A 12,886-nucleotide genomic window follows, 5' to 3' on the forward strand; every position below is an offset into this window, starting at 1 on the left:
GCACATGTAATTTTACTTTGCATTGAAGGCGTCTGATACTTTTTTGGCCAACATGAAAAATTGTCCTTTCAAATGCTAATGCTGGACCATAATTCTCCTTCACTTGCAGACAAGCGATGAAAGCAGTTTAATATTCCTCCAAGGCAGCCACCCTCTCTTCCCATCATTACTCAAAACTTTAGGGAAACCAAAATAAGAAACTACAATAATATAAGAATAATGTTGCTCTTTTAATATCTGGATTAAATCTCATTTATAAGTAAAACCCTTCTGTCCTTCTGACTTTGAAAGAGATAAATGTTTTAGAAGTTAGGCTCAAGGGGAAAACAAGTGTTTTCATTTTTAAGTGGCTGCTTATCTAATATTATTGCCCTCGAAATGAAACCTGCTTAAAATGATTATACCAAGGCCATGGGAAAATACTTGCTTACAGATTTGCTGGTTTACATGCTCACGATTTCTAACCCAAAATACAATTCATCTATCCATCCATCTTCTATAGTACTTATCCTATATAGGGTCATGAGGGACATGAAGTCTGTCCCAGAAGACTTGGGGCACAAGGTGGAGGACACTCTGGACAGCGTGCCAATTCATCACAGGGCACAATTGGTCACACAGTCACTCACACACTATGGATAATTTTGTTCAGTTAGCCTGCAGAGCATATACTTGGACTGGGGAGGAAACTGGAGTACCCAGAGGAAACCCCTAAAGCTAGGGAAGAACTTTCAAATTCTGTTCACACAGCATGGAGGCAGAAACCAATACTCAAACCCCAGAGCTGGGAGTGATGATATAATGTGGAAATTTCAGCATATGCAGACAAAAATGTTAACTAAATGTGTAGCGTGTTATTTACATCTGTACTTTTGACGGTCACCAACAGTTGGTACCAAATTCAATTCAATTCAATTTATTTGTATAGCGCTTTTAACAATGGACAAGTGTAGAAACAGAGAAGGTAAAAAAGTTAAAGTTACTGTTTTATCCCTATTTTATCCCTAATGAGCAAGCCTGTGGTGACGGTGGCAAGGAAAAACTCCCTGTGATTATATGAGGAAGAAACCTTGGGAGGAACCAACCCATCCTCATTTGGGTGACAATGGACAGTAAATAATGTAAATGTAACAAAATAATAATATAACCCGAGGGCTTATGGGGAACAATTAGGACAGTGTAGTTTCTGAGTTCATTATAGACACTAATTCCTTTCTGTTTCAAGCTGACAATCAAGATGACGGTGTGATAGTCTCCAAATGGCTCTGCCCACGGCTGTCTCCTGGTCACAGGCTGTCCACACAGATCCATCCACAGCATCAGTGGGCACCACCAAGCGATGAGATTCCAACCAGGGAAAGAGCCAGTGGTCACACTGGAAACTCAGAACACTGGGAGCACGCGAGTGGGGTGTAGTTCCGTGTGTTCAAAACATATTTGTCCAAAAACCTGATTTTGAACTAAATGTCATGTTCTTTAGCCCTGTCTTTGCTATATTTGCTGATATTGGGATGCTTCTTGGGCTCATCCCTATCGGTCATTCTTTTCAATAGCATTGACATAACACAGGATGGCAATGTTCCTTCCTCACTCACTGCCGTTCAAGGACTTGACCCTCTTCTGAAATCGGTTGACTTCTAGCTAGGTCTCATTGTTGCAGTCTGTTCTTTATTCTTTGTAAAGAAAGGGGATTCAAATGTGGTTGACTATACAGTACATGTAAATTGATTATAATCAGTGCCTATGTGTATTGCATATTAGTGCATTAATACCAGAGGAAACAAGTGTATTGCAATTAAGGCACCTTTCATCCATTGGGCTTAAAATAAGCTTGTTATATAACACTTAAATGAGATCTCACTCTTTAGGTCAGTCCAGTATTTAAAAAAAAAACAATCACAGCTCTATATAACATTTACTGGTAAATAAATGTTATTAAATGTATTTCTCTAGATAACGTTCCCCACCAGTGATTACGTCAATGTGACCAGAGAGCAGTGACGCAGATGGTGTTACCTGACAGCAGGCAAAATGGCAGCTGCTCTTTAAATCTCTGCAGCATCACTGGAAAGATGTTGGCTTCAGTAGTGCGTGCTAAACGTAATGTCACGTGGTGAGCTAGGGGTGTGTGCTCAGCTCTGGTGCTCCTCACAGTTGTAGGCATGCTGACATGCAAAGCTCATCCTGCCCTGAATATTTTATGGTGGGGCTAAAAATAGCACAGCATGTTGTGTCTTCACACTCAAACATGTCTCGTGGGGTTTTGGTGTATTAAACAAAAGTGTGTCATCTGTGCTTGTTTTGATTTTCTTATAATTGGTTAGAAATGGGATTTGGAAAGGTTTTCCATTGAAGCAGCAGGCAGTAAAACTGGGATCTTTTTAAATAACAATATGTTGTAAGAAATATCCCAGTAAGAAATGGTCCATGTATAAGCTAAATTATGGTAATGGTATTCCTAATCAGAGTATCTAGAGGCAAGGGCCAAGAGGTTAATTGAAATTCGTGCCATTGCTGAGATTTCTTTCAAATACTGTGTACCACACACTTAATAGCAATCTTGTTGGTGAAAGAATTAAGAGCAGGACTTATGTAATCTAACATGTGAAGTCAGTGAATAATAAAATAAACCAGGTCAATAATTAGAATGTTCCACCGGAGCTATATAGGTACAGTATCAAAGCTTAATTAAGACTTCTGGACATTTTTACACTGCTGTCTGATGTCTCTATATACTACCAACTATTGACTGAACCTTGCGTGCATCCCTTTTCCATTCATCTTTAATGCGTTAACAAACACAACTTGAATAGACAACTAGTTTTTTCAAGGCTGACACTGACCAGACACTGCTTATGGAAAATGGAAGACCTGACCTGCATTGATGATCCAAACCCAAATGATTTCAGATGTATGAGTTTCCCAAATTTATTGTGTAAAAATAACAACAGTCCAATTCAATTCAGTTCGGTTTTCATTGCTCAGACATTGCCGCAATGCAGCTTTACCAAAACCCCATGAGGTAACAGGAGGAAGAAACCTTGAGAAGAATGGTGTCCAAAAGGTAATCCTTTTCTGATTGCCAATGGACAGAGGAATTATAAATCATTACAGCTTTAAAAGTGTAAAGACAAACAATATTAAGTGTGTTAAAGGGTGTTTAGTATGAGGAGATTATGAATACGGATGATCACAGGACAATCTTTATGAGAAGACAGATGCAGATTTAAGTGTAAATCTCTACAGGATACAGATGAGGCGGTCCGCTGAAGAAGCTTAAGTACTGGACATAAACTTTTTATTAGTTTTACTTTTTATTTTTTTTAGAAATATTATTTGAGAAGTTTTGCTGTTTTTCCTTGTGTTTCAACCTCTGTGAGCCTTTGCTTTGGTTCTTCTCCTGTCTCTGCCCCTGTCCTATCACTGCGTTTTTCTTTGAATGTGTGCACCTGTTAGTCTATATATCTTGTGCTATTTGTATTTTATTGTCTTATTATTGGCTTTTTATTGTCATATTAAGTCTTTTTGTTTCTGTTGTTAAATTTATCACTTATAGTATTTCCCCTCCTTTGATTTTCAACTCATATAACCATATATTGTAGTAAAGATGATTCAGTGTGTGACCTGAATATGACCTAATGAACTCGTGCTCCGACAACCTATCTCCTGCTGCATCTAATGGTTCAAAACCCATCTTCTGTCCGGTGTGATAGCCAGGAGAGTGAATGAAACTGTTAGCACATTCTGGTGTACGTGACAGATATCACAATAGCAGCCAGAGACCTTTATTATAAAGACAGCAATTTGAACTGCTATTTTTGTCAGACCTCTGAACCATAGCTTGGTGCATGATGTCTGTTCTTTTCAGCTGTAACTGACTGTTCTGCAAGCCAAAGACAATACTTACTTCATCGAATCCTTATTTCACTCATTTCCACAATAGTTTCATGTCTTGTTTGATATTTTGCAGGCTCAGTGCAACAGCTAATGTAGGAATTGGTTTGCACTAGGTCTCTGCGATTAGTGATTACTTGGCTAGAGCCTCTGTGTTTATGTAAATGGGAATGATAGCTAATGGAAAATAATAAAATGGCCCAAATTTGTGGACAGAAACTCCTCAACTATTTAATTCATTCCGGATAAAAAAAAAAAAAGCATGCAGCTAATTGAAAAAGGAATTCATAATTGAAAAAAATTCATGATAACTAGAATGAACTAGATTGCAAAAAAAAAAAAAAAAAACCACAATAAAGACAATGTGCATTGAGACTGCCCTGTGATCCTCAACCGCATCTCCTGATGATGTATGAATTCTTTGTTCGGATGTAAAAAAAGAAGCACTTTGCAAGATGATCTTCTAAAGTAATGGCAATAAAAACACCATGAATATATAACTCTTTCATGCTATGCCAGGCTCCTTTGGGAAATAGGGTTAAAAATTCAATCAGCATTTGTGACGTTCCAGTAAAATGCAAAAGGACAGTACTTCCAGTTACTTGGGATCAGAATGTACACAAATATATCACTCCATTGTGAAGTAAGATCCAAATTGGAGTTTTCTGCTGTTGTCTTCTTGAAACTTGGCAGTACTCAGCGTTCTCAGCTCACTATCCCATAACAGACAACCTTTAATGGAAGTTTAACTGCATGCAGGAATTGAAAGGAGCTCATGTCTGAAGCGTAAAAAAAAAGAGAAATGATTTCACACTCTGGATCTCATCCAGAACTAAAAAATGAAGACAAAATGGTGTTGTTGCTGCAGTTAATGAGAATGTAAATCTTACTCACAGCTTCGTAAAGGGCCTTGAGGAGCTCAGTGAGCGCTATACTCAATGTAGTAGTTCATTTAATCCACCACCCTACTTGGAGTAAAGCATGGCCTTCTGTGCTTACATACATTTCTGTCTTCATAGGACAATATCATTCATTCAGGAAGCAAGCGTTTAATAATTATTTATGCAGGTCAAATGATGTTCACATATCTAGGTTATGGAGTACTCATGTGGGAGTGATAGCATATAGGAAGAAAACTACTTAACTATATCTCATTATTTTCTCTATAGTTTCTTCTCCATAGCATTTCAAAACCACAGAGTAATCTCAGTGTATTAGGGACAGCAATATAAACAGGAATACCAATACTGGGTAGGATTCTTCTTTGCTCATAGCCTTATGACATTCAAATATACTCAATTGATGTTAAGAGGCCCAATGTTTGCACACCTTTACATAGCCCCCACCAAGCTGAACTGTTAAACACAAGGATTCATGAGGTTGACGCTAAATTTTGACCCCACTATCTTCATGTCACAGCATGAAATTGTAACTCATCAGACCAGTGATGTTTTGCTGGTCTTCAGTTGTGCAGTTTTGGTGATTCTGCAGATTCAGTTAAAGTTGAACGTGGTCTTCTGATGTTGTAGCCCATATGCCTTGTTATTTATTTATTTATTTATTTATTTATTTATTTATTTATTTATTTATTTATTTATTTATTTATTTATTTATTTATCTTTCCACACCATCTGTGTAAACTCTAGACACTGTTGCATGAAAAGGACTTCCTAAGATACCACCAATTTTTGAAATACTCAAAAAAAACAGCAACAACATTCTGTTGACCTTTAAATAAAAAGCCGAAATGTTTTGAAAGAAAGGATCTGCTTTAAAACTCAATGGAGATGCTTCTGGAACAGACTCACTCATCTTTATTGATGATGGTAGCAGCCGAATGAAGTTTACAGGAACACTTCTGTCTGAAAATTGACATCCAAATTATTCTGGAGGAACACTACGCTGCAAAACAATGAACCAAACCACACTGCCAACACAACAGAATGCTTCATGAGGTGAAAAAGTTTTAGACTGGCCAAGTCAATCACCAGACTAGCTAACTAAGCAGCATTTCACCTCCTGAAGATGAGACTGAACAGAGAAACCCTGTGAAAGGAAAAGAAGAAACCAACAGGTTGGTGTTGTCAAGGGATATGTTATTTAATTAAATCTACATTAAAGCATTTTGCTCACCTAAAAAATGTCATATTAAAAAAAAAAGCTCCTCTAGATGTAAATACCAGAAAATAAAAGCTGAAATCTTAAACTCTCGTCTTATATCCATTTTTTTTTTTTTTTAAATCTCAAACTCTGTGTCTGGTGACTTGCACAAACAAATGAATTGGCCTTGCTGTTCCAATGGTTTTGGAGGGGACTGGATATTCCGTTAATATTCAGATCAGATGAACTATTCACATTCAGATTATTCATTGTTACTCATATGTTAAAAATACATTCATATCAAGCATTTAAATTTCTATCTGTTTTCCACCAAGAATTGATTTTTAATCAATAATAATAGACTTGAGATTATTTGTAACTGTTGGCTCTGGTCAATACATTCATCTATCTTTTATATCATTCCAAATGATCATTACACCAAACCAGTGAAGTCTAGAAACGCTCATCTTATGGTTCAAACAGTGAAATGTTCTAGTAGTGAAAGACTGAAAGCATGAAGTGTTTCTGCAATGTTCCATTATTTTTAGTAATGATTTTGATTCTCGTAGCATCGATTTTGATTCTCGTAGCATCTTGTTTGCAGTGTTCGCTGGTAAATAACAGACATCCCAGCGTAATCAGCGAGACTATTTTCTAAATGGAATTTGTGATCTGAGCAAAGGAAGGTGAACACACCATACACTCGCTGTTCAATTGGTTAAACACATGTGAACGCTGTTGCTTGGCAACTGGAAAAAATACAGATGCAGTGCGTGGAAGCTAGCTAATAATATAATGATTTAGTTAAAGCTGTTACAGCTGTTAGATCTTATTTTCAGACAGTGTAAAGACACAGGCACACTGATGGTGGAAACCAACTGTTGGGAATATCAGCATTTCTTTCAGATTTGGCAAAATTACCAGTAAAGTATAAGCTAAATAGACTTGCCATTGACCATAAACAGAACATGCCAATGTTTGTGTTTAGAGATCAGTAGTAGTGAATACCACAAGTGATATGTTTTCTGCTGGTTGTTACAGGTGGAAAATGCTTGCGTTTGATAAGCTGGGAACTGTGTGCTATTTTTCTTGTACCAGTAGATCAGTAGAGCTAACGTAAATCAGGTTAATAATAATAATTCCAACCATATTAAATTGTAACTTCGACAATGAGTATGAACCCAAGAATTTTTTTTAAAGGGTTGTTATTTAACAAAGAAAAAAAATGTGAAGCTTTTGATAAGGAGACATTCATTTGTCATTTGTGGAAAGAGCCTCATTTACATTTATGGCATTTGGCAGACATCCTTATCCAGAGCAATTTACATTTATCTCATTTATACAACTGAGCAAATGAAGATTAAGGACCTGGCTCAAGGGCCCAAAAATGGCAGCTTGGTGGTTCTGGGATTCAAACTCATAACACTAAGCTCCCACTTCCCTTGTCACCACTGTCAGTACTTTGTAACAGCCAGTAAGGAACGTTTTGAGGACATTGTCACTTCTTGGTAATATGACAAGCTTATCACCTTAAAGACCTGATCAGGTGATCATCTTATCACCTTAAAGAGAAGGGGGAAAAGGAAGGCTGGTGAAGAAAGAGACATTAATACTGTAGCTCTTATAGTAGAAGTGGTCGCAGTAACTCACTTGTTTCTTGGATGTTCCACAACATTATTTAGTTTGTTTGTTTTTTACAACAAATTTGCTGTGGTATAGAGGAAGTGACATTTTGGGACGTGCTTTTATTGGAAAACAGTCACCCTTCATTGTGCTTTATTACTTAGTTCTTAAACAACAATAATATCTGAATATATCTTTAGGTCATGTTTTTTTTTTTTTTACTAATCCATCCATTTATTTTCTGTACCACTGGGAACCTGGAGTCTATCCCTTGGGCACAAGGTGAGGGACATCCGCGATGGAGTGCCAGACCACTACAGGGCACAATCCCATACACACACACACACACACACACACACTCACATACTCGTTCACACAAATACACACCCACATTCACACACTTTGGACGATTGAGAGATGCCAATCAGCCTACAACACATGTTTTTGTACCCTAAGGGAACATGCAAACTGCCATTTCAGTGTGGAGGCATGAATTGAACCCCCATCCCCTGATGCAAACATGCTAACCACTATAGCTATTTTCTCATATCTGAACATTTCACCATCATTTCCTTGTGTCTTGATCTGAGGATTAAATCATATCTGCAGGCATTGTCATCAAAATTCTTTATCACAATCATCAGCGATCATGTCTGGTGTGGTATACTGTTTAATTACACTATCTTAAGAACATAATGATGCATAACAAATCATCTCTGTACTACATTTGACCGGTAATTAATGAATAATCATACAAAAAGCCCATAACATATTATATACACCATGATTTCATATACTATACCTCCACTTCATCAAACATCTGTATATAATGTATCCTTATCCATTTTGGTTCCATTTATTCCCTGGTATTTCTCTGTATAGCTGCATTGTTGTGTGCTTGTCTGTTTGGTGTGTTCCATATGCACTCATCAAGATGTATGAAAACAAACCTGGCACTGATTCAAACTGCACGCATATTAATAACTGTAATGATCATAAACCCAGAGCAAGAAAACATTGGGGAAATACATGCATAATTTATATCATTCATCCAGAGAAGCATTATCATTATTTCCGTAGTCGTTACATTCATAACGCAGACGTGCTGCACAATATCTCAACAAACAGGGCATCTTTATTTCTTTATCTTTATATGAACAGTGTTATCTGATATAAAAACACACTGTGTTGTTCTGCTTTGATGAGCAAAGCACACTGCTGAGTTGAAAGTAACTTTTTAATAAGAGTTTTAAGCCAACAATGGGCTTATTGAGTTTCGGAGTACCAGAAGCAACAACAAATGCATGACCACAGGGTGGAAAGAAACCACCGAACAAATAAAAACAACTGTTTTTCAACCACGGTAACAGTTAGACAGACAAATGGAATTTCACACTAGAGGCAGACTTGTTCTAGGAGTCAGGAGGTAGATCAGTGATTTATTAGCTTTATTTGTAGGAACACCACAAATAATTCGGAACCAGAGGCAGGATTCAGGTCATTTGGTTTTATTTGGGCATTCCCACAAGGCATTAGTGTAGACTCATAAAGAAAGCTGGAGAATCACAAAAAGCCTAGTGTGGCCTTTTGGGGGGGGGGGGGGGGATTGATACTTTGATAATGGTTTGTAAATACATGACTAAATAATGGAAAGAAGTCTCAAACAAAAGTATCTACAATGCCAGGATGAAATAAATTATATATATTTGTTGTTCTTTTAGCTGCTCCCTGTTTGGGGTCACCACAGCGGATCCGTATGCTTCGATTTGGCACAGGTTTCGTGCCGGAAATCTTCCCTGACACAACCCTCTCATTTAACCCGGGCTTGGGGCCGGCACTAAGAGTTAATTCTTTAGTGGCTGGGGTAGCACCCTACCCCTGGAATCGAACCCGGGCCACGGCAATGAGAGCGTGGGATCCTGCTGCTGGACCACCAGGAGGCAATAAATTAGCTGTAGTTAATGTGCTTATTAGAATTTCTGATTCTGACATTTTTCATAGCCTAATTTATCCTCATTATTTCCACTATTCTGTAAAGTAGCCATTATTCATACTTCACTACATTTACATTTACCTTAATGACATGCACTAATCCAGAACAGCAGCTGAATGAATACAGCAGTATTTGTTCACTAGGTCACTGACTATGAGCACCATCAGCCTAGAACATCTGTTGAGAGGTAACACAGTAAGAAATAGACACAAATAACCGTTTTTATCATTTTTAAAAGCTGATTAAAGTACTTCATAAAGAGGTAAGTCTTTAGATGCCATTTGAAGACAGCCAGTTTTTTTGGAAATCAAAGGGAAGTTCATTCCACATCTAGATCCCAGAACAGAGAAGAGGATTCTTCATTGTACCCTGACAGATGGTAGGATCTGTCGGTCAGAGCTAAAGGATCTTTAGTAGCGTTGTGCGGTTCAGGTGTGATAACAGCTTTGAAGTAAATGGAAGCCATTTATGGCTTTATAGGCAAGTTTCAGTGTTTTAAATCGGATGCAGGGAGCTAGAGGAAGCTGGTGGATGGAGCGTGGCAAAGGGGCGGTTTGGGAGAACTTACGGTAGGAAGGCTGAAAGCAAGTTACTTTTAAAACATACATGTGAACATTATTGTAGAAATAGCTTGCAAAAATGGTGTGCTTTACAATTTCCCTGTTTCCTTTGTGCTGTTTTTTATATTATTATAGCGGTATGATCATACAGTTTGTAACAAGATATTTTATAATAATGTGCTTTGGGAAACCCATGTGGACACAGTAACCCAAGTAACTAGTACCGAATACAGCAACACTGCTCATCACTGTACCACCAAGTATACCCATAATCTTACATAGACTTTCATATCTTATCACACTCATGAATAAATCCCCTATTATAAAAGTGTGGCATTCATTATGTGAAGTCATGTTAAGTCAAGTGGGGTTTTAGTGTCATTTCTTTACAGAGCTTGCATATAGAGAGAAAAAAAATGCTTTATCTACAGAACCATGGTGCAGTACATAACACATAGTATGTAAGACCACTTAAAGCGCAAATACACAACAGTGTGAGCCGAGTACATGGCAATAAATATACAGAACAATATGTGCAGGACAGAACAATAAATAGGGCTGTATAAACTATAAACTCCTGAGTAGTGTAGCAGTAATAAGCATAGCAACAATCAGAAATCGATTTTTCGCCATTAACATTGCTCATTAACTCATCAATGCAAGACGGAGGCAAACAAACCATCCTACCCTCCAAATGCTGCATGACTTCCATCTTTGTACATACGGTGTATGTACATGCGTGTCTTCTGCTCAGCAACATTATATTTAACGCCTAACCTCACTGTTCTAGCAGTGCAAAACTGTCAGTTTTATGACTGCAGGCTGGTGGTGTGAAATGTGTTGCAGTTAAGGAGCTCTGTTCAGAGAAGATAGTTGAAACTCCAAATAGGAGGTGTATCACCATGGCAACAGCCTCGGTAGTGGAGTAGCACACTCTTTTCGCATCGTGATGGTGATGAAGAGAGCACAGGCTCCCAGATTCATTCTGAGACTCACACGCACTCATTACCATGGAGAGCTTCGATCTAAAAGGCCAAAATATCAATCAGTACACGATGCGTGCAGTAGTGGACTGGACGATGAGGACGCCAGATTAAGAGACAGCGTCTAATCTACATTCATGATTTACACATCGTTTAAAAAAGGCATTTTTTCTGGAGGGAAAGCAACACATTTATATGCAAGAATGCAGTATAAGCGCTAATTCCTTTATTTAAACATGTTAATGGCTGGTATGATATTAGATAAGAGCTGAAAAAACCTGTAGCTATTGATCTCACTGATAGCATAATAAGGACAATATGGGGCAAACTGCGACACACAGTCTTGAAAGGTGATATGCATGCTGCATTCATCTATCTATCTATCTATCTATCTATCTATCTATCTATCTATCTATCTATCTATCTATCTATCTATCTATCTATCTATCTATCTATCTATCTATCTATCTATCAAAAAGGCTGATATACATACTACATTCATGAGTTTATCTATCTATCTATCTATCTATCTATCTATCTATCTATCTATCTATCTATCTATCTATCTATCTATCTATCTATCTATCTATCTATCTGTCTGTCTGTCTGTCTGTCTGTCTGTCTGTCTGTCTGTCTATCTATCTATCTATCTATCTATCTATCTATCTATCTATCTATCACCCTTCAAGACTGTGTTGTAGTTTGCCCCATATCATTCTTATTATGCTATCAATGAGATCAGTAGCTTCATAAATAGGTTTATGTACATACTATATTCATGAATCTATCTATCTATCTATCTATCTATCTATCTATCTATCTATCTATCTATCTATCTATCTATCTATCTATCTATCTATCTATCAAAATGGCTGATATACATACTACATTCATGAGTCTATCTATCTATCTATCTATCTATCTATCTATCTATCTATCTATCTATCTATCTATCTATCTATCTATCTATCTATCTATCTATCTATCTATCTATCTATCAAAATGGCTGATATACATACTACATTCATGAGTCTATCTATCTATCTATCTATCTATCTATCTATCTATCTATCTATCTATCTATCTATCTATCTATCTATCTATCTATCTATCTATCTATCTATCTATCTATCTATCTATCACCCTTCAAGACTGTGTTGTAGTTTGCCCCATATCATTCTTATTATGCTATCAATGAGATCAGTAGCTTCATAAATAGGTTTATGTACATACTATATTCATGAATCTATCTATCTATCTATCTATCTATCTATCTATCTATCTATCTATCTATCTATCTATCTATCTATCTATCTATCTATCTATCTATCTATCTATCTATCTATCTATCAAAATGGCTGATATACATACTACATTCATGAGTCTATCTATCTATCTATCTATCTATCTATCTATCTATCTATCTATCTATCTATCTATCTATCTATCTATCTATCTATCTATCTATCTATCTATCAAAATGGCTGATATACATACTACATTCATGAGTCTATCTATCTATCTATCTATCTATCTATCTATCTATCTATCTATCTATCTATCTATCTATCTATCTATCTATCTATCACCCTTCAAGACTGTGTTGTAGTTTGCCCCATATCATTCTTATTATGCTATCAATGAGATCAGTAGCTTCATAAATAGGTTTATGTACATACTATATTCATGAATCTATCTATCTATCTATCTATCTATCTATCTATCTATCTATC

The sequence above is a fragment of the Hemibagrus wyckioides genome, linkage group LG21, assembly GCF_019097595.1.
Source record: "Hemibagrus wyckioides isolate EC202008001 linkage group LG21, SWU_Hwy_1.0, whole genome shotgun sequence".
In the NCBI taxonomy this organism is placed as follows: Eukaryota; Metazoa; Chordata; class Actinopteri; order Siluriformes; family Bagridae; genus Hemibagrus; species Hemibagrus wyckioides.